The 22,500-nt window shown below is 45.5% G+C and overlaps 1 long non-coding RNA gene across 1 annotated transcript in view; it reads right to left on the reverse strand.

The window, feature by feature from the left end:
* Window positions 1-22,262, reverse strand: part of LOC134612681 (uncharacterized) — a 645,290-nt gene extending 623,028 nt beyond the window's left edge. The window contains exons 1-2 of the long non-coding RNA XR_010090948.1: window positions 22,180-22,262; window positions 22,080-22,125 (exon numbers count right to left, since the gene is read on the reverse strand). This is a non-coding gene — a long non-coding RNA (uncharacterized LOC134612681). The remainder of the gene's footprint in view (window positions 1-22,079; window positions 22,126-22,179) is intronic.
* Window positions 22,263-22,500: the final 238 nt, after the last annotated feature.

The following is a 22,500-nucleotide window of genomic DNA, read 5'->3' on the forward strand; positions in this document are numbered from 1 at the left end:
ATAGTGGGTAGCCGCTACACACAAGCAAAAAAAAAAAAAAAAGAAAAAAGAAATGAGAGAGAGAGAGATCTAAAATAGCTCTCTTACATACTTCTGTTATTTTATGTGTTTAAATTGTACAATCGTTCAGTTTAATTATTATCATTTATCTGACTGCGGCTGGAAGGGCTATAACTTTCTGTTTTCATTTTTATTCTTATACTTTTTATTTCTTACATATATAAATTTCTGTATCTGTTCGATATATCTTTATTATATCTTACATTATTTTTTTTTATAATTTATTATTTATACTTTAAGTCCGCTAGTTGGCACACTTCCAGTTAGCGCTCTATGTGATATATATAAAGGTTTATCCCGTCGAAGCTCATTCTCCCACAAAAGCTATTGAGAAAGTTCTTTCATACAAAAAGAGTCAGATACTCGCGTGTGAGGTCACATTTTCCACCTTTTTCACTTCTGGATGCCACAAGTCTGGAGGAACATCTTGGCATGTATTAGCACTAGGTTATTACTTTTTCTATTTGTCCCTTCTCCTGTTGAAAGACCGGGCATGCTAGCTGTAACGGCATAAAGGGGGTTAACAGTCGTTTAGTAGATCTTCCCTTCCAGAGACACAGGCACAGCTACTGTAGACACTAATACACCGAACCGGACAAGCATATGAATGCCGTAAACAGCCGAACCGGAACCATACGGATGTTGTAAACAGCCGAATAGGAAAAAACATACAAAAGGTTTACACTCCTAGCAGTCGAACTGGAAGAGCATACAATAAATCCCCCCAGACAAAGCTCCGTGTTAAGGGTCAAGCAGTGAAAAGACAGAGCTGTGGGTTTATTGTTCTTATATAAACATTAGTACCACCCACAGGGTTTTGGAAAACAACCAATAAACACGTACAATACACTCAGACACTCCCACACAAAATCCTCCCCTCTGCCTGTGATACAACTACCTTACATACCTTACACAATGGGTAATGTAATTATCACAAGCAGAGAAATACAGTTTTTCCACATTATTCACAACTTTAAAAGTATGCATCACATTCACATAAAATTACATTTTCAGAATCAGCATACTCCAAATACAAACATATGTCAAAATCATCCACATTGGTCTATTGGTTCAAAAGATAGATCGAAGTCCTTTGTGACCAAAGGAAGCATGGCTTTTCTGCCCAAAACCAGTTCCACTATCCTGGAGATAATTGGGAAGTAATGCAATTATCTCCAAGGACAGAGGCAAAACTCAATTAAGCTCTGTCTGTTCACTGCGTGACCCTCAACACGGAGCTCTGTCTCATCTTTGGGGGGATTTACCGTAGGCTGTTCCAGTTTGACTGCTAGGAGTGTAAACCTATTTGTATGGTTTTTCCTATTCGGCTGTTTACAGCATTTGGATGGTTCCGGTTCAGCTGTTTATGGCATTCATATGCTTCGGTGGATTGGTGTCTACAGTAGCTGCCTGTATATCTGGAAGGGAATATCTCCTAAACGGCTGTTAACCCCTTTTATGCCTGGGGGTGCCGTTACAATTGGTGGCAAGCGGCGGGATCGTTCCCACAGCCAGAAGGACAGCTACAGGAGACACCATTCCGTGGATTTACAAGTTGGGGGCAACGCATGTCCCAGTACAGCGACCCTAAAAGAAACAGAATGGAACCAGGAGTGTTATACGAGGAGGAGGAACTGGATGGCCAGGTCCTGGATAATGTACAATACCAGCGGGATGAGAGTCTCCCCAGTGAAGAGCAGCGGTTGCAGAAGCAAGTGGCCCTGCGGATGCCCTTCCTGGGAGAGCAACCCCTGGAGGAATGGGTGAAGGAACTAGAGCACCCGGTATGGCAGGAGCTATGGCTGGAGGATGCCTACCAAGCGCTCTGGTGGTATATGGCACAGTATATACCCTGGACAGCCGAGCATAACAAGCCAGAGGGAGAGGAGTTTGATGGTCCTGGCTTGTTATGGGAGTCCTTTGCAGAGCCTGACTTCGGGAGCCCTGCACAGACCAGACTTCAGGACATTTTCTACAAGAGGGAGCCTAGGCATGACTGGGATGACCCACATGAGGTAGAGCAAGACCTGGCTCACCTAGCAACCCTGGAGTGGGAACTGGAGCAGGACTACCGAGATCTCTTCCACTCCATTGGGAAGGCTCAGCAGGACAGCAAGGTGACAGACCCAGATCCAGACCCCTTCAGCTGGGAAGATATTGTAGAGCTTTACTGGGAGGAACCCCAGGCGGCAGGTGGAGATGGGACTGAGGTCTCTCCACCGGCCCTACAGGGATGCTGGGCAGTCAGCCCAGATCCCCAGCGGCAGATTGATTTATTAGGAATTGGGAGCCCAGTCTCCATTCCCCAGTGGCAGTGTAATATGCAGGGAATTGGGAGCCCAGTCACCATTCCCCAGCAGCAGAGTGATATGCAGGGAATTGGGAGCCCAGTCTCCATTCCCCAGCAGCAGGCTGAGTTACAGGGGGCAGAGATAGTTGCTCCTGTCCCCCAGCAGCAGAGTGAATTGCAGGGAATTGGGAGCCCAGTCACCATTCCCCAGCAGCAGAGTGATATGCAGGGAATTGGGAGCCCAGTCTCCATTCCCCAGCAGCAGGCTGAGTTACAGGGGGCAGAGATAGTTGCTCCTGTCCCCCAGCAGCAGAGTGAATTGCAGGGAATTGGGAGCCCAGTCTCCATTCCCCAGCGGCAGTATGATTTATTGGGAATTGGGAGCCCAGTCTCCATTCCCCAGCGGCAGTGTGATCTGCAGGGAATTGGGAGCACAGTCTCCATTCCCCAGCAGCAGAGTGTCCTACAGGCAATAGAGAGTCCAGTCTCCTTTCCCCAGCAGCAGGACTCTGTATTGGGAGCGGACAGTCAGTCTCCCTCCCCCACGGCTGGAAGTATATATGGGAGAGGAGCTTGTTACCCCCTCTCCCCAGTGGCAGCTTAACGTACCAGGGGGAGACAGTAAGCCCCACAACCGTGCAGATGGGACCGTGTTCTCTGCACTTACAGCACAGGGGGTAGGGACGGTCGGTCCTGCCATCCAGCGACAGGGCTGTTTAGCCAAAGGGGAGACAGTCGGTCTCCTCCTCCGGCAGCAGAGCTGTGTATCTAAAGGGGAGACAGTCGGTCTCCCCCTTCAGCAGCAGAGATGTGTATCTAAAGGGGAGATGGTCGGTCTCTCCCTTCAGCAACCAGGCTCCAACCAGACTACTCCCGTGGTAGTGCTGGCACCAGAGAAGAGTACCGCTGGTCTCTGCCCACTCAGCAACCCACCAAGTCAGCTTACCAGTCACCCACACAGCCATGGTGAGGCACCTGGACATGGACAAGTTTCTCCTCTACCCAGGTGTAGTAACCAGTTATTGTGGGTGGGCTGTATTACTGATTGTGTTTTGTGGGTGGGCTGCTGGACTAACCAGGGCACTGACCGGCAGGAGGTCAGATACCCTGTTAGTCTGTTTGGAAAAGGGGAGAGATGTGATGAGACCAATCTCGCCACATTGCATTGGAGGAGCCTGGTTGCCCGCCTGTTGCCTCTGGACTATGGCCCCATGTTAAAAAGCTTGATTTTCCCTGCAAAAACACGAAAGCCGGGTCATTCAGTGCTTGCCCTGTTTCAGCGGTGATACCCCAGATAGCTATGCCATGGAGCCCATTTGTATAATGGAAGACTATGGGAAAGACTTTGGCTCCATGGTAATTGAACTGTATGTATGTGATCTGAGCGCCATTGAGTAATAATGTGTGCTCAGATCTGAGCTATCTGGGGATATGTTGAATGTACCTGTTTTATGCAATAGCTGCACAGTTATATATTTGTATGTATTTTATTGTCTTTTGCTGCCATGTGTTCAATGGAGTTTTGCCTCTGTCCTTGGAGATAATTGGATTACTTCCCAATTATCTCCAGGATAGAAGACTATGTGGAACTGGTTTTGGGCAGAAAAGTCATGCTTCATTTAGTCACAAAGGACTACGATCTATCTTTTGAACCACTGGACCAATTTGTATGATTTTGACGTATGTTTGTGTTTGGAGTATGCTGATTCTGAAAATGTAAGTGTGAATGTGAATGTGATGCATACTTTTAAAGTTATGAATAATGTGGAAAAACTGTATTTCTCTGTCTGTGATAATTACATTACCCAATGTGTAAGGTAATTGTATCACAGGCAGAGGGGAGGATTTTGTGTGGGAGTGTCTGAGTGCATTGTACGTGTTTATTGGTTGTTTTCCAAAACCCTGTGGGTGGTACTAATGTGTATATAAGAACAATAAACCCACAGCTCTGTCTGTTCACTGCTTGACCCTCAACACGGAGCTCTGTCTCATCTTTGGGGGGATTTACTGTAGATTGTTCCAGTTTGACTGCTAGGAGTGTAAACCTATTTGTATGGTTTTTTCCTATTCGCTGTTTACAGCATTCATATGGTTCTGGTTCAGCTGTTTACGGCATTCAAATGCTTCGGTGGATTGGTGTCTACAGTAGCTGCCTGTATATCTGGAAGGGAATATCTCCTAAACGGCTGTTAACCCCTCCTATGCCTGGGGGTGCCGTTACACCAATGTTATCCCGCATTGGTGGGTAGGTCCCAAATTATAATATTAAAGTGGGGATGAACTAGTGCTCCCTAGTTCCCACCCATGGGCGACAGGTGTGGGGGCTCTAAATTATTATACAATGGCATGTAGACATGCTGTAGTCACCTGCCCCCAATTACCGGCCCCTTATCTTCCTTGTGACTAAAGGTCTAAAATCACCTTGCCACCCAGATTAAAATTAATTAACCTTACCAACCCCCAACCCAAATAATAGTAAAGGATGCCAATAAAACTCACGTCTGAATAAAATCTTGCATAAGTGGTAGGTCACTTACGAGCGGGCATGAGTTGTAAAAAACCCTGATCGATCACCTTTATCAGGGTGCTTCTTGTTCTTGTGTTGGGCTATCTTTCCGTTCACTCGCTGTGGTTAGAAGTAAGTGGTATGTGCTGAAGTATAATTTTTAGGGCTCATGAGACACAAATCATTCTGCAAGCCACACCCCTTTCTTCCTTGATTTATCTTCATTGGGATCTTTGGCATCTGCTAGTTCCCTCAAGATCTTTTTTTCGAGATTCTGAGATGGCCCAATAAATTTGTCTCCCATAATTTGTAGTTCTTTTCGTCTATGTCAAAGCAAAGCCTGCTCCAACAGTCTCCTGCATCCTTCCTGGGCCCATCATTTGTTGCCAGCTGCATTCTATGGGTAGGATAACTGGGGATAAGGGTAGCATGTAATGGCAGAGGAACAACACAACACACATGTACTGTGGTTTTCAGCTTAATGCTTACAGGCAGAGGCGGCTCTCTAATTAAGTGATAAAGGCCTTGCACGTACTTGGGAACTTGCGGACGCCTAAATCACCATAGGGTAGACTAAAAAGTAGGGCAGTCCGACACAAGGAGGGGGCCCCACGGCTTGCCATGTATGCCGCCGGGTTTAAGGCCTCTCCATTCATTCTGCCTGAGAGTGAGAGCACCCATCGCCCATCGCCTGCAGCTCTGACAGGTACAGTGCTGCAGACTGTTATGTAAGTGTTTCTCGATCTCTGACCAATCGGGTTACAACGTCAATTTGGCAAACCTAGCCACTTTAGGTCATATTGCAGAATATTTAAAGGTTGTCTGAAATAGCTGTGTTAACCTGGTGTAAAAATGTATTTGTGGGTTTTTGAATAGAGAGCATGCATAGCCTAACAGCTGTGAATAAAATTGTCAGTGAATAAAATTGTCAGTTGACTCCTGGAGCCGTGAATAAAATTGTCAGTTGACTCCCTGAACTGTGTTTCGTCCGGTTACTGGGGGATTTGGGATTTTGCCTTCTTTTCCAGCGCTTTACTTTGGATTACCTTCTATACCAGCGGAGATCTTGGGATTTAATATTGCAGCTCCGCTACAATTGGTGGCAGCGGTGGGATCCAACCTTACAGCCGAAAAGCGGTGTTCGGGTAATTGAAACTACCGAACAGGAAAGTGAATGGCAATTCGGATACAACAAAGAACCGAACACAGAGGTGAATGGAGACAGACTACACTGTATTGAAACGGCAGATGTTAAAGGAACTATTGGAAGCCAGGGGTAAGATAGCCAGCAATAAGCCAAAAGCTGTGCTGATTGCCGAACTGATGGAGGGAGACAGAGCTCGCAGCATTACACCCCCACCAGCCATGGAAGAAACCCCCTTCCAAAATGAAATGAGGACCAGGATGGAATTTTTACCCCAGCCAGTACCCCTGGAAATACTGACAGTACTGATGGCGGATGTGCAGGAGTATGTGATGGCACATGGACCGCAGGATGCTCCTCCCAGAGCAGAGTCTATTCCTGCTTCAGTAGTCAGCCAGGTAAAGCCTAAGATCCCATACCATGCGTTTAAAATGTTCTGTGAAGAGAAAGACGAGATTGATGGGTATCTACAAGACTTTGAGAGGCTATGTGACCTGCATGATTTGGAGCAGGCAGTTTGGGTACCTTTACTGGCAGGCAAACTGTCAGGTCGGGCAGCCGCAGCCTATCGGTCTGTACCCAGGGAGGACAGTAAAGATTATGCCCGGGTAAAACAGGCTATACTGGAAAGATATGCCATTACCCCAGAGGCATACCAGCGCAAGTTTCGAGGGTTGCGCAAACCAGAGAAAGATTCCAACGCAGAGTGGGCCCACAAACTGGACCAAGCCTCCCAGGGGTGGACAAGCCAGTCAAGCAACCACCATGGAGGAGTTACAACAATTGCTGCTGTTAGAACAGTTTTTCAATGGTCTGTCCCCAGAGGCACAGGAATGGGTGAGAGATAGAAAACCCCTCACCCTAACATAAGCTGCAAGATTAGCAGACCAGCACTATGATGCCAGAAGGCATCACGGTAACCTCAACCGAGGGTACCCTCGACCCACCGCTCAACCTCATACAGCTTCCCCTACTGCATCTACAGCAAACCCATTCCGGACAACCCCGGGGGGGCACACTCCACCCTCCAGGTATAATGGCAGAGCGAATATACAGTGCCATACGTACAAACAATGGGGCCACATGGCGAGAGAGTGTACCCAGAACCGGAGGCGCCAAGCATGGAGCCAGGTACGGCAGAATCCAGCACCAAGAGCAGCCGCCCACCACTACCAAGCGGAGCCAGCAACCCAGGAGATACTTTTTAATCAGACCGAAGAGCCCCTGGGGATACTACACGATGTGATGTCAGTACAAGTCACAGACAACAGGCAACACCGGTCCGCTTATGGATCTACCGCCCCTCTTCCAGCAGTGACCACTTCGGCCCATCCACGACCAGGGGTAAGCAACAACTCGTACCCTCCCAGGTACAATACACGACCGCCAACCCACTGCTATACCTGCAACCAGCAAGGACATATTCAAAGAGATTGCCGACGGAACAGGAACCGACCAACCTGGCATAACCAGGGGCTCCCACCCCATAACCGAGCTGCGGTACACTGTTACCAAAAAGAACCCTTTGTCCCACACACCACAGCCATATCCGTAGAAGAACCCCTGGGAACCCTGCACGAAGTGAACCCCATACAAGCCACCTCAGACAACCGACAGGGGCACCGCCAGGTGGTACACATGGAGGGAAAGAGTATACAAGGATTACGTGACTCTGGTTCCACCTTGACTGGTCCATAATCATCTGGTTCCAAAGAACAATCTCACTGGGGACTGTGTGGCCGTACGAGTGGCAGGGGGAGCAATTTACAAAGTCCCCACTGCCAAGGTACATTTGGATTGGGGAGTGGGGCATGGGAATGTGGAGGTGGGGATTATGCAGGATTTGCCAGCTGATGTGATCTTGGGCAACGACTTGGGGGAGCTCACATCCGCCTTTGTTTCCCAACCCACCGTCCAAGAAGCATACCCTGTTGTTACTCGACAGGTGGCCTACACCACGGCTCCATCCAATCATTCAGAGGCTCAGGTAGCGTGGCCAGTTATACTGCAGGGAACAGACCTTATTGGTATCGCCCAGACGGGCACGGGAAAACATTAGCATACCTACTTCCAGGCTTTGTTCACCTGGACCTTCAGCCGTGTCCTAGAGATCAGCGTGGGGTGGGCCCTTAAAAAGCTGCAACCCTATTTGTATGGGTAGTACTCCGGACATCCCCAAGCCGATCCGTTGGGATCAGACTGTGTATGCTGGCTTGGTTCTGGGGGAGCATTGTGGCAAACCTAGCCACTTTAGGTCATATTGCAGAAAATGTAAAGGTTGTCTGAAATAGCTGTGTTAACCTGGTGCAAAAATGTATTTGTGGGTTTTAGAATAGAGAGCATGCATAGCCTAACAGCCGTGAATAAAATTGTCAGTTAACTCCTGGAGCCGTGAATAAAATTGTCAGTTGACTCCCTGAACTGTGTTTCGTCCGGTTACTGGGGGATTTGGGATATTGCCTTCTTTTCCAGCGCTTTACTTTGGATTACCTTCTATACCAGCGGAGATCTTGGGATTTAATATTGCAGCTCCGCTACAGCCAACACTCTGACAGGAGCTTGCAAGACACCTAACACATGGTCTGCAGCTCTGCACCCGGTGGAGCAGTAGACCGGATGGCTGACCCACTGAACCACCAGGGAGAGAGAACACTGGCCACCAGAAAAAAAGGGCATTTTACTGTTTTTCCACACACTGTCACCACCCCCCTACATACACACTGTCACCCCCTCCACACTAACTGTCACCCCACTCAAAGCACACTGTCATATCCCCTCCACACACTGTCATACCCCCTCCAAACAGTTACCCCCTCCACACAAACTGTCACCCGCTCCACACACTGTTATTCCCCTTCACACACTGTCACCCCCAACACACACACTGTCACTCCAACACACACTCTGTCACCTCTCCTCACAAACTTACACCACATGATTAAGGCTCTTAGGAGCCGAAACGTCGCACTTATTTTGGTGAGGTGTTGAAACCACAAATAAATTCACCTTCTATATCTTGGAGTGCTGCCTGTGTTTTTCTTCTTTGATGCCCCCTCCACACAGGGTCACCCCCTCCACAAACAAGTTCATCCTCCTTCACACACACTGTCACCACCCTCCACATACACTGTCAGCCCCTCCACACACACTGTCACCCCTTCCTCACACACTGATGCCCCCCTTCCACACTGTCCCACATTCACACACACTGTCACCCCAACACACACTGTCACCCCCCTCCACACTATCACCCCTTCACAAACCCTGTCATCCAACACAAACTGTCAACACCCCTCCACACACACTTTCACCCCCTTTCACATATACTGTCATCCCCTCCACAACCCTTTCACACTGTCACCTCCTTACACACACACACACACAATCATCACACACACACACTCTGTTACCCCAACACACACTGTCACCCAACACATATTGTCACCACCTTCACCCTGCCACACTCACATTAACCCCTCCTAATCAGGGCTCGAGTCCTGCAGGAACGCGCGGGAACGGCGTTCCTGCACTTTTTTTAGTGCAGGAACGCCGTTCCCGTTTATGGTCCTGCAGGCACTCAGGGGGCGGCAAAAAATGCCGCCCCCAAATGCCCCCGTGTTCCCCCTGTCATGGGGGGGCCCAAGAGGTGGCCTAATGGCCACCTGAAGGACCCCCCGGTCGGCTCTTGTCTCTCTCTGTCAGACGCGGCGAGGGAGCTGTGTCCTCTCTGCTCCCTTTCGCCGCGCCGTTTGCTGATGCTGGGAGCCGGAATTTGACGTAATTTCCGGCTCCCGGCATCAGCAGACAGCCCGCGCGGCGAGAGGGAGCAGAGAGGACACAGCTCCCTCGCCGCGTCTGACAGAGAGAGACAAGAGCCGGCCGCACTGAAGCCCCACTGGACCCCAGGGACAGGTCCATGCCAGCTCTCCAGGTAGGGAGACTGGGTGGACATTTTTAAATTTAAAACAAAATATACAAATTATTTTTGTGTATGTGAGTGTGTGTGTCTGTGAATGTATGTATGTGTGTGTGAGTGTGTGTATGTGTCTGTGAGTGTATGTGTGTGTGTCTGTGTATGTGTCTGGGAGTGTGTCTGTGTGTATGTGTGTGTGTCTGTGAGTGTATGTCTGTGAGTGTGTGTGTATGTGTCTGTGAGTGTATGTGTGTGTGTCTGTGTATGTTTCTGGGAGTGTGTCTGTGTGTATGTGTGTGTGTCTGTGAGTGTATGTGTGTATGTCTGTGAGTGTGTGTGTATGTGTCTGTGAGTGTATGTGTCTGTGTCTGGTAGTGTGTGTGTCTGTGAGTGTGTATGTGTGTGTGTCTGTGAGTGTGTGTGTGTGTGTATGTGTCTGGGAGTGTGTGTGTGTATGTGTCTGGGAGTGTGTGTGTCTGTGAGTGTGTGTATGTGTCTGTGAGTGTGTGTGTGTATGTGTCGGTGAGTGTATGTGTGTGTGTTTGTGTATGTGTCTGGGAGTGTGTATGTGTGTGTGTGTCTGTGAGTGTGTGTGTGTGTGTCTGTGAGTGTGTGTATGTGTCTGTGAGTGTGTGTATGTGTCTGTGTGTGTGTGTGTCTTTGAGTGGATGTGTGTGTGTGTGTGTGTGTCTGGGAGTGTGTGTGTGTGTATGTGTCTGGGGGTGTTTGTGTGTGTGTATGTGTCTGGGTGTGTTTGTGTGTGTGTGTCTGGGAGTGTGTGTCTGTGAGTGTATGTGAGTGTATGTATGTATGTATGTGTGTGTGTACGTGTGTGTCTGTGAGTATGTGTGTCTGTCTGTGAGTGTGTGTGTGTGTGTCTGTGAGTGTATGTGTGCACCTGAGTGTGTGTGTACGTGTTTATATATGCATGCAAGTTATTTTTTTTTCTGGTGGTGGGGTGACGGGGGAACTCGAGTGAGTTCCCACACTTTATTCCCCAGGACTTGACCCCTGCTCCTAATGCTGTCACACTCACCTCTCCAACCATACGACACTCACCTCCTCTCACTCTGCCACAATCACCCTATCACATTAACTTCCTTTTAATCCTGTCACACTCACCTTCTCTCACACTGTCACTCACCTCCCAGCCCTGTCAAACTCATACTCTATCACTTTGTCACCCTTTACCCTGCCACACACCCTGTCAAATAGCCCCCCAATCCTATCACACTCTCTCCCCCAACCCTACCACATTCACCCTGTCACTTGAACGCCTCTAATCCTCACCCCCTCACTCACACTCAACCCACTCACTCTACCTACACTCACCGTTTTACATTACCACAGTAACCCCTTTACTCACCCTGTCTCAGTCACATTCACCATACACACACAGTCATGAAAAATAGCTTCGCCATAAACACATTGCACAAAGACCACATGAAGCCCCCCATATACAGCAAACACCGCGAGCAGTTACCCACACAAATACAGTCCCAGAAACAAACATTCACAAGCTCACAGAAACTTACATTAACATACAAGGAAACTCACTGTCATGTACACACTCTCAGGCACAGACAATGCCAGACACACTCAGAAATACATATAGCCAGACAAATACGCATTGTGACTGTATGTTTATATTCGTCAAAGTATGTGCCTCTGTGCATCAGTGTGTGTGTGTATACGTGTGTATGTACATTGTGTAGGTGTATATGCCTGCGCAATAGTGTGTATATGTACGCATGTATTCGTGTGTGTGTGTATGAAATGTGAAGGTGGTATGGTATGGGCAATGCAAAGGTAAAGTGGCAAGCGAAATATATATTAAGTACATACATATACAAAACATTGAAAACACATATATGATCATATATATGTAAAAGGATTATAGAATATGTGGGAGAAATGTCTAACACTGTTTTCTTATCTATAACTTTATTATTTGGTAAAAAAGACTTTGGTTTCATTTTTGTTTCCAATAACCTTTTCACACCAGTACATATGTATGCACAACTGCTAGGCTATGCAACTATACCCCACAATCACATAGTAACTATTGGTATAATTACAAATTAAATTTGTTTATTGCAAAACAATTTTGCTTGCAGTCAGAGAGCTCACAACACAGTTGTGCAGAGAGCTGCAACAATGCAAGCCTCTGCATGATGAACAAAGAGACTAGCTGGATATATAACTATAAGCTCCTTATACACAAGGCAAACCCCCTTTTTTAACTAATGGTGTGAGTGGGGCCCTAATGGTTGAAGTTTGCCTATGGCCTTGCAAAATCTTGAGCCGCCACTGCTTTTAGGGGAACAAGTGGGTCAATAACTTTATTCCCACTGTTGACTCCAACACTACTGAGAGCACTTCAACTAACTGTTAGCTTAGCAGTTACAGATACCATTAATACTACGGCACAATAATATGAAGTAAAATTATTGGAAATATTCAGTGAGATTAATAATATCATATATCTTATTATATTCCGAATAAGTCTTAATAGTCATGTGTTCTTTGACCCTTCTGTAAAATGTATTGCTAATAGCTCCATTATTAATCGTATTTATTTTCAAACCGCATTCAAGGCTGTTCAAATGTTAGAAGAGAACATATTTAAAGATTTATGCTTACACTGGTTCTCAGATCAATAGGGTAAATAAACTTAAGATAAGAGGGCTTGACTTCATAGAAAGAGAGCCAGCAAATTCTCTGAGAAAATTAAGTTATTGCTTAATATACAAATGTCCAGACTTGCTCAATAGGCCTCTATTTTTACAAGAGAAAAAAGTTGCCAAATATTGCTATAATAACCAAAGGGGTAAAATATCAGTTTGAGTAATAACTAAAGACACAAACATGTATTCCTGACCCTATAGTGTTAAAACCACCATCTTACTGACATACACCGATGCTCACTAAAGACAAGTTCACTGACACACCGATGCTTACTGCAGACAAACTCACTGGCACACACACACCCACACACACACACAGTGGTGTACCTACCACGGTCGCAGGGGTCGCAGCCAGGGGTGTATTAGCCGCGAGGCAAACAAGGCATTTGCCTTGGGCGGCATTTTCCAGGGGGCGGCAAAAAAAAGCCGCCCCCAAACGCCCAGGGCAAATGTCTTGTTAGCCTTGCGGCTAACAGACATGCCGGATGGGCTGGCTGTTAGGCGCGGGCGGCACTGGCGAGGGAGCACTTTCCCCTGAGCTCTCTGCTCAGCTCCCTCGCGCGCCGCCCGCAGAGTGAGGCTGGGAGCCGAAATATGACGTCATATTCTGGCTCCGCCTCCCAGCCTCACTCTGCGGGCGGCGCGCGAGGGAGCTGAGCAGAGAGCTCAGGGGAAAGTGCTCCCTCGCCAGTGCCGCCGGCGCCTAACAGCCAGCCCATCCGGCATGACCGACAGCCCCAGGAAGAGGGAGAATCCCCAGCATTCCTAAAGGTAAGGAGGCTGGGGGGGGTTGTTAAATAAATTAAATAAAAAAAGTGAGTGTTAATGTGAGTGAGTGTATTTGTCTGCTAATGTGTGTGTCTCTTAGTGTGTGTGTCTGTCTCTTAGTGTGTGTGTCTGTCTGTTAGTCTGTCTCTTAGTGTCTGTCTCTTAGTGTCTGTTTGTCTCTTAGTGTGTGTCTGTCTGTAAGTGTGTGTGTGTGTGTGTGTGTGTCTGTCAGTGTGTGCCTGTCTGTTAGTGTGTGTCTGTTAGTGAGTGTGAGTGTGTTTGCCTGTTAGTGAATGAGTGTCTGTTAGTGAGTATGTGTTTCTGTCAGTGCGTGTGTGTGTGTGTGTATTTAGAATGCGTGGCAGGGTGGAAGGGTTGGGTGGGGGTGGCGCGTGGAAGGGTTGGGTGGGGATGGGGGGGGCGCCCGAGTTTTGTCCTGCCTAGGGCAGCACAAAACCAGGATACACCACTGGTCGCAGCTGTGACCGGGCTCCTCACTGCAGGGGTACAGCCGCAGCCACGACCCCTGCGACCGTGGGCCACCTAGATGCTGCCCCCTCCGTGCTCCCCCTGTCATAGGGGGGCCCAAGAGGTGGCCACCTAATGGACCCCCCCTCCCGCGGGCTGCAGAGTTCCTGTCAGATGCAGCGAGGGAGCTATGTTCTCTCTGCTCTGTTCCCTCACGTTTGCTGATGCCGGGAGCCAGAATATAACGTTATATTCCAGCTCCCTGCAACAGTAGCGATGGAGCAGATCAGAGAGAACACAGCTTCCTCACGGTGTCTGACAGGAACTATGCCGCCCGCTGCCCCACTGGACCCCAGGGACAGATCCATGCCAGCTCTACAAGTAGGGAGGCTGGGTGGACATTTAATATTAATAATTTGTGTGTGTCTGTAAGTGTATGTGTGTGTCTGAATGTGTATGTGTATGTAAGTGTATGTGTTTGTCTGTGAGTGTGTTAGAGTGTGTATTTGTCTGTAAGTGTGTGTATGTGTTTGTCTGTGTGTGTGTGTCTGAGTGTGTATGTGTCTGTCAGTGTGTGTGTGTATGTGTTTGTCTGTTAGTGTGTGTGTCTGAGTGTGTATGTGTCTGTAAGTGTGTGTGTATGTGATTGTAGTGTGTGTGTTTGTCTGTTAGTGTGTGTGTCTAAATGTATGTGTGTGTGTCTGTAAGTGTGTGTGTGTGTGTATGTGTGTGTGTGTGTGTGTCTGAGTGTGTATGTTAGTGTGTGTGTATGCGTTTGTCTGTGTGTATGTGTGTGTCTGTAAGTGTATGTGTGTCTGAGTGTGTGTGTATGTGTTTGTGAGTGTGTGTGTCTGAGTGTATGTGTGTGTCTGTGAGTGTGTTTGTGTCTGTGAGTGTGTTTGTGTCTGTGAGTGTGTTTGTGTCTGTGAGTGTGTGTGTCTGTAAGTGTATGTGTTAGTAAGTGTATGTGTGTCTGAGTGTGTGTGTCTGTGAGTGCGTGTGTCTGTGAGTGTATGTGTGTATATGTCTGAGTGTGTATATGAGTGTATGTGTGTGTCTCTACACGTGTCTGTATGTATGTCTGTATGTATGGGTCTCTGTGTGTATGTGTGTGTGTCTGTATGTATGTGTCTGCATGTCTATCTGTTTGTCTGAATGTGTGGGGGGAAGCGGGGACCTGGGGGGTAGGAGGTAGATGAATCGTCGAACCGAGACTCTGTGGTTTCTAGTTATGCCTCTGCACACACATACTCACTACAGACAAGCTGACTGACGCACACACATACAAACATACAAGATTATTTTTATACATGGGCTGCTTAGTATTTGAAGCCTATCTGGCACAGAAGGTGGCGGGAGCACTGTGAGGGGAAGTTGCCATTTTCCAACATATTTCTGTTACCAAGGTCAGCTATTTGAGGATGGAGTGGAGCTTGACTGTGGGGGTGAAGAGGCACAGAAATACTGCTGGGAATTGTGAATAGAGACTTACAGTTTGGCCTGTCCGGCATTATTTAACAAGTGAAGATGAACCGAATGCACCAGCAGAATACACTTTCGCAAATTATCATTCACTTGCTCTTTGCTAGTGAATCATAATTTGAAAAACTGTTTGCACTTGCTAGCCAGCCACCACCACATAAAAACATTAAACAATTAAATAAATAAAAGACTTATGGTGGTTAATAAAACCTCCATATTATTATAATAGAGGTACCATACCTCCATATACCCCCACTTGCCATGCGACAGGTGGAGGAATATTTCCAAAGTTGCACTTCTCCAGAGGCTTGACTTACTAGCCAACCAATCAGAGCACTCTCGGTCATATTGCAAAGCGTGTCAAATTTTACCATTCTTTATGAAGCTGACATAGCATGGGAAAGCCTATAAAAAGGCTTTCACCACCATCACAGCTCATTATGCATCGAGCCCTCTATGGGTGGAGATAGATACATTTTTATTGCATTATGGTTTTGGTATATTACCGTGGGGTTTCTTTTGTGATCAGCCTTCTTTTTTATTTTAATTAGTGGCGTTGATTCTGGATTTTGATATGGCCTCTTTTAAGGATGAAGAACTGAAGAATTAGAAGATTTCTGATGGTAAGTATTTTTATTTTATTTTACAGGTTTTAGATTTATTGCCCATCCCTCACTATTAGGGTTAGGTGCTAGGGTCAGGGCCGGTGCTAGACTATTTTGTGCCCTAGGCAAGACCAGCTACTTGCAACCCGCCAAAACAAAAATTGCTTTGTTTATATAATTCTCCCCCCAGCCCCTTTGTGTGTCTCTTTCTTCCTCGACTCCTTGTGTATTTCTTTTTCCCCTTCGCCAGTCCCTGTGTTTCTTCCCCCAAGCTCATTTGTGAATCTCTTTCTCTTGCCCACCGCATCTGGTTATCTCTTCTCCCTAGCTCCTTTGAGTGTCTTTTTCTCCCCAAACTCCTTTGTGTATCTTCATCTCCCCCATATTTTGTGTCTCTTTTCTGAGTATCTCTCCCAGTCTCTTCTTGTGTCTCTCACCAGAGCCTTTTTTATCTCTCCCCAGTCTCTTTTTGTGTTTCTCTACCTGACAATTTCTCCTCTTCCCCAGTCCCTTTGTGTGTGTCATTGTCCCTTCCCCAGCCCCTCTGAGTGTCTCTGTGCACCTGTCACAGATTTACCTGCACCTGGCGCTGGTGCCGCTTCCATCTTTCGGCAGCACAAGCAGAAATGTCCTCATTCCATGTGGCCTGAAAAGGGAATAGAGTAGACTTACCTTCAATCCTGCAAACTGCTTAAAGGGACAACATATTCTGGGCAACCCTATGCTGTTTGGAGTCGCAAAGATGATGTGGACCAATAAGAACACATGTGAACCTATTTAAAGCATGTTTAGGCCCTTGCTCATTGCCTTATCATGGTTTCTGTTTAGTAACATGTTTAGTGATTATGTGACTTTCTTGTGATTTCCTGTTATTGACCTTGGCTTCGTTTTGACTCCGTTAAACTCTGGTATCCTGACCAGGCTTGTATATTGACCTGTGTATTTATGTTATCCTGACCTAGCTTGTGTATTGACTTGTGTTATTCTGTTATCCTTACCTGGCTTGTTTTTCATGTATTTGTATCTCTGTATTCCTGACCTCAGCTATTCCTGACTTTGGTTCTCTCATGTAATACATTAAATCTAGCCACTCTAACGCCTGTTAATACAGCTTTTTGGACCCTCACTTTGTGGTTATCTTTTTTCCTGAGCATAAGGGTAATGGCAACCGTGACAGTCCCCTTCCCCAGCCCCACTGTGTGTGTCATTGTCCCCTTCCCCAGCCCCTCTGTGTGCCTGTTTCTCATTCCTCAGCACCACTGTGTGTGTCATTGATCCCATCCTCAGCTCCCATTACAGGGACATGCCATATGTGGAAGTTCAGCCATGCTATTTGAATGGAATATGAAAGTGCTCATTTTGGACAGTTTGTCAAATCTAATTGGTCAATTGGGTCCATTATATTTGCCACTAGCTAATAAAGGGAAACTATATGTGCCAATGATACCTTGATCTCCTTGTGCAAGCAAGGATTTTTCCTTATTCACACCAAAATACCATGACATTCTATGTCCATTTCAAGTACTCCTAGACACATTATTCTGGTTCTAGAACACGGCTACTTAAATGTTATTTTATTTATTTATTTTATTTATAAAACATTTTACCAGGATGGATACATTGAGATTTCTCTCGTTTTCCAGTATGTCCTGGGTCTTTGTCCACAAAACACTGCATTGTTACAATAGGGTACAATATTACAAAAATACAATATACAAACTATATATATATACACACACACATATATACATTTAATACATAACAGGTAATAAATGTATTCAATCATGACTGGTGCATTCTGTGCTGAGGTATATTGCCATAGATCTCTTAAAAGATTTTAGATTAAATGAAGATTTGACTGTGTCCCTGAGGTTATTCCATAATTGCAGTGCTCTGTAGAAAAAGGAGGATCGAGCCACTTTATTTTTGTATTGTTGTATTCTAAATATCATGCTAGTACTGGATCGGAGGTTATAGGAGGTGTGAACAGCCGGAGAGAGCATTCTACTCAGGTAGGGTGGAAGCTTCCCAGAAATGCTCTTATGCACAAGGCTGGAAAGATGAAGAGTGCGTCGGGATTCTAGCAATAGCCAGTTTAGCTCTTTTAACATGTTACAGTGGTGGGCAGGGCTGCCATCAGAGGGTGACAACCATGACGGCCGCCCGGGCCCCACGTGTAGCGGCGGAACTGCTGCCGGTGCAGTTGCACCGGGGCCTGAACGCTGATGGGGCCTATCGGGTGGCCCATGCACTTAGGGCCACCCGATGGGCCCTATATCTTCAGGGGCCCGGTCAGCGCTGTGGCCGTTTTATAGCGAGACCGGGCCCCTTTAAAAAAAAAAAAAGAAACGCAGCTGCAGCAAGTGCTGCTGGGAGGAAGTGGTCACTCCTATCAGCCTCAGCCTCCCGACTGCAAAGAAAAGGTAAGAAACAGGAGGGTGGCTGAAAAATGAGCTGTGTGTGTGTACGTCTGTATGTATGTCATTATGAATGTATGTTTGTGTATGTATGTATGTGTGTATGGATGTCAGTGTCTGTATGCATGTATGTCTGTATGAATGTTTGTGTGTATGAATGTATGTATGTCTGTCTGTCAGTATGTCTGTATGTCATTATGAATGTATGCATGTATGTCTAAATGTATGTATGCCAGTATCAATGTATGTCTGCATGTCATTATGTATGTCAGTATGAATGTATGTCTGCATGTCATTATGAACGTATGTCTGTGTGTATGGATGTCAGTATGCATGTATGTCAGTATGTATGTATGTATGTATGTCAGTATGTCTGTATATATGCATGTATGTAAGTATGAATGTATGTATGTCTGTATGCCATTATGAATGTATGTCTGTGTATGTATGTGTGTATAGATGTCAGTGTCTGTATGCATGTATGTCTGTATGAATGTAGGCATGTATGTCTGAATGAATGTATGTATGTATGTATGTCTGTCAGTATGTCTGTATGTCATTATGAATGTATGCATGTATGTCTATATGTATGTATGACAGTATCAATGTATGTCTGCATGTCATTATGTATGTATGTCAGTATGAATGTATGTCTGCATGTCATTATGAACTTATGAATGTCGGTATGCATGTATGTCAGTATGTCTGTATATTTGCATGTATGTATGTATGTCTGTATGCCATTATGAATGTATGTCTGTGTATGTATGTATGGATGTCAGTGTCTGTATGCATGTATGTCTGTATGTATGTATGTATGCCAGTATGAATGTATGTATGTCTGTATCTCATTATGAATGTATGTCTGTGTGTATGTATGTATGTATGTATGTCGGTGTCTGTATGTCCTCATACATGTGTGTCTGTATGTATGTTAGTATGTGTCTGTCTGTCACTATGTATGGCTGTGTGTCTGTATATTTGTGTATGTCTCAGTATGTGTGTGTCAGTATGTATGCCTATATGCGTGTATGTCTGTTTCAGTATGTGTGTCTGTTAGTATGTATCTGTGTGTGTATATCTGTGTCCTTTTGTATCAGTGTGTGTGTTTGTGTCTGTGTGTGTATTCCTGTGGGCGGGCTTTGGACGCGGACCCTGTGGGCAGGATTGGAGGCGGGCCCCAGGGGGCCCAGACCCTGAGCTGAGTTAGGGGCCCCAAAATTTCTGGTGGCGGCCCTGGTGGTGGGTAAATTCTAATTACATTCTAGAACAAAGCGGCAGAACAAATTATATAACGTATTAAGTTGCCTAGCGAGCAAATTGTATGGCATCAGAAAAAATCTTAATGTTAAACATTTTTAGTCCTATACACATAAGTTAAAAAATAATATACTTTTATTATAAAAAACCTGGTCACTTGTTTTCAGATCACTGGGTGTTATTTTGCTTAAAAATCAAGCTGCTGAGTATTTGTTTGCAATGTGTGTATGGTTGAAGATGGTGTTGCTGATGGATAAATGACCACTTTAAAATTATGTTTATGATATAGAAGAGTGAGAAAGAGGACTTCTCGGAGGAGAATGTTGAGAAAAATTTGTTGTATGTTTGTCATTATGTTCCTCTCACTTTGACTCATAAAGATTTTTTTTTAATATCTACAGGACTCTTCCTACTTAGAAGGACATGCTTTGCCATCCTAGTAGAATTTGGGAATGCATAGTTGACATTTTTCAAATTGTTTTCAGTTGCAGTAAGAAAATGGTATGCTGTTGATATCTGTGCATTGGCAGACTTGAGTGGTGCTGGATAGCACACATGCTGACATGCTCCCTTTTTGGTCAACCTACCCCTGTTTCAGATTCAGTGCTCAAAGGTATAAAAATATGATTTATAAATATATAGCCCATGAAGATAAAATTATGCTATTACAATATACTGATTAGTGGATGCTATGGGCAATATTATCTACATTTAAAACAACTGAATATCCTGACCATGTTAACATGCTTTGCATAAATAATTTGTAGCCAGGTAATTGACTGTTTCGCTGTTCATGTCTCTAACAAAGTACTTATCTCACCAATGAGAGTATATAAAACTGCTTTGTATTATTTCTTTATGTTTATACATAGTAAACGGTGTATAATATACATTTGTTTTTAATAGCACATCACTAGTAATCACTGCATATCATTCTAATTTAGGCATTTGCATATAGTTTAGGGCGTGTCATATTTATTAAGGGTTTAATTATGTGCTACTTTATTATGCATTTGGAACAGGAAATGAATTGTAATTATGTAAACTCATTTTGAAGTGGTAAAATGACATGATATGTAGGTCGCTGTAAATAGATGCATTTCTTGGTTTCATTTAATCTAAGTATGGAACTGTAGGGCTACTCTGAACCTTTCAGAACCTGCTTTAGTGGTTATGATGCCAGAAGGACTCTGGTGGTGTTTTCCAGTATGGGGGCAACGCATTTTACAATGATTTGCCTTTTATCTTTCTTCTAGCAGACACTAAGCCTCCTCTAATGCCAAAAAGCTGCAGAAGTCATATGTCAAATTCTGCAAATTAATTTGGTATATGCCCTAAATTAACACTGTTCATACAGGATCCTTGCACAATGACCTCTTAAAACAATTGCAGTGGTCATGGCATTTGGAGTAACACTTTAACATGTGGGTCATTTCTGCATGAATAAGTTTTGATTCAGAGATATTTTTTTCTATAAAACCACTGACCTGTTTTCAGATTCTGGAACTAATCCATTTCATCTAACAGTTTTGCTTTAAGTTTTTTACCTGCTGTAACGGACCGTTTCGCTCACCAGAGGTTAAAAAACGTTTAGGCGATATTCCCCTTCCATACAGACAAGCAGCTACTGCAAGCACCAATCTCCCGAACTGCAAACTACACGAATCTTCCAACTCCCGAACTGCACACACTTGAATTCCCCAATCTCCCGAACTGTAAACACACGAACATTGGAATAGCTGAACAGGAAAAGCATACAATCCGCTTACACTCCTGGCAATCAGCATACAATCCAGTTCCCCCAAATACGAGACGACACTTCGGTTTGAGGGTCAAGCAGAATCTGGTTTACTGGGGCTAACTGCCCGGCTTTTATGCAGGTCTCCACCTGGTGGGACCATATGGGAAACTGGGAAACATATAGGACACTGACCAATCACAGACATACACCTTTAAACAATCCCACAATGCATTGCAATCCCTCCTCTCTGCCTTGGAGATAATTGAGAAGTAATCCAATTATCTCCAAGGACAGAGGCAAAACTCCATTACACACATGGCAGACGAAAAGACAATAAAAGACTTAAAATTACATACTGATACATTTAGCACATAAAACATATACATTCTACATATCCCTAGATAGCTTAGATCTGAGCGCACATTATTACCGAATGGCGCTCAGATCACATACATACAGTTCAATCGCCATGGAGCCAAAGTCTTTCCCATAGTCTTTCGTTACACGAATAGGCTCCATGGCATGGCTATCTGGGGTGAGGCTGTTCATACGGTCAAACTACCGAATGAACAGCCAGTCGGTTCCATTACCGAATGCAGAGGTAAGGAGGCTGGCGGCTCAGCGGTGTTCGCGCAATAAAGTGTCCATTTTCAGTTCCATAGTTTGAGCCACTGCCACCCTCACATACACACACACATACACTGCAGCTCTCTCACACACACACTGCCCCACACATACACTGCCCCCTAACACACACACTGCAACCCTGACATACACTGCTGCCCTCATGCATACACTTCACCCCTCACACACACTGCACCTTTCACACACACCTTACCCCTAACACATACCACTGCTCCTATGCCCTATATCCCAGCAGACCCCAGGTAAGTTGTCAAACTGTTCTTAAACGGTTTGACTACTTACTCTGGGATGGGAACCTGGCACTACTGGCGCCATATTTACTACACTGAGCTGTAGTGGTTATTGTGCCTGGATTATTTATTTAAGGACACATGACATGTGTGACATGTCATGATTCCCTTTTATTCCAGAAGTTTGGTCCTTAAGGGGTTAAATAATCTACAAGTGCCCCTCCCGAGATCAGGCTCTGGATCCGCCACTGAGCAGAAGTCAAGGGCTTCGGCAGGGAGCAAGG

Source organism: Pelobates fuscus, chromosome 5, assembly GCF_036172605.1.
Source record: "Pelobates fuscus isolate aPelFus1 chromosome 5, aPelFus1.pri, whole genome shotgun sequence".
Lineage (NCBI taxonomy): Eukaryota > Metazoa > Chordata > Amphibia > Anura > Pelobatidae > Pelobates > Pelobates fuscus.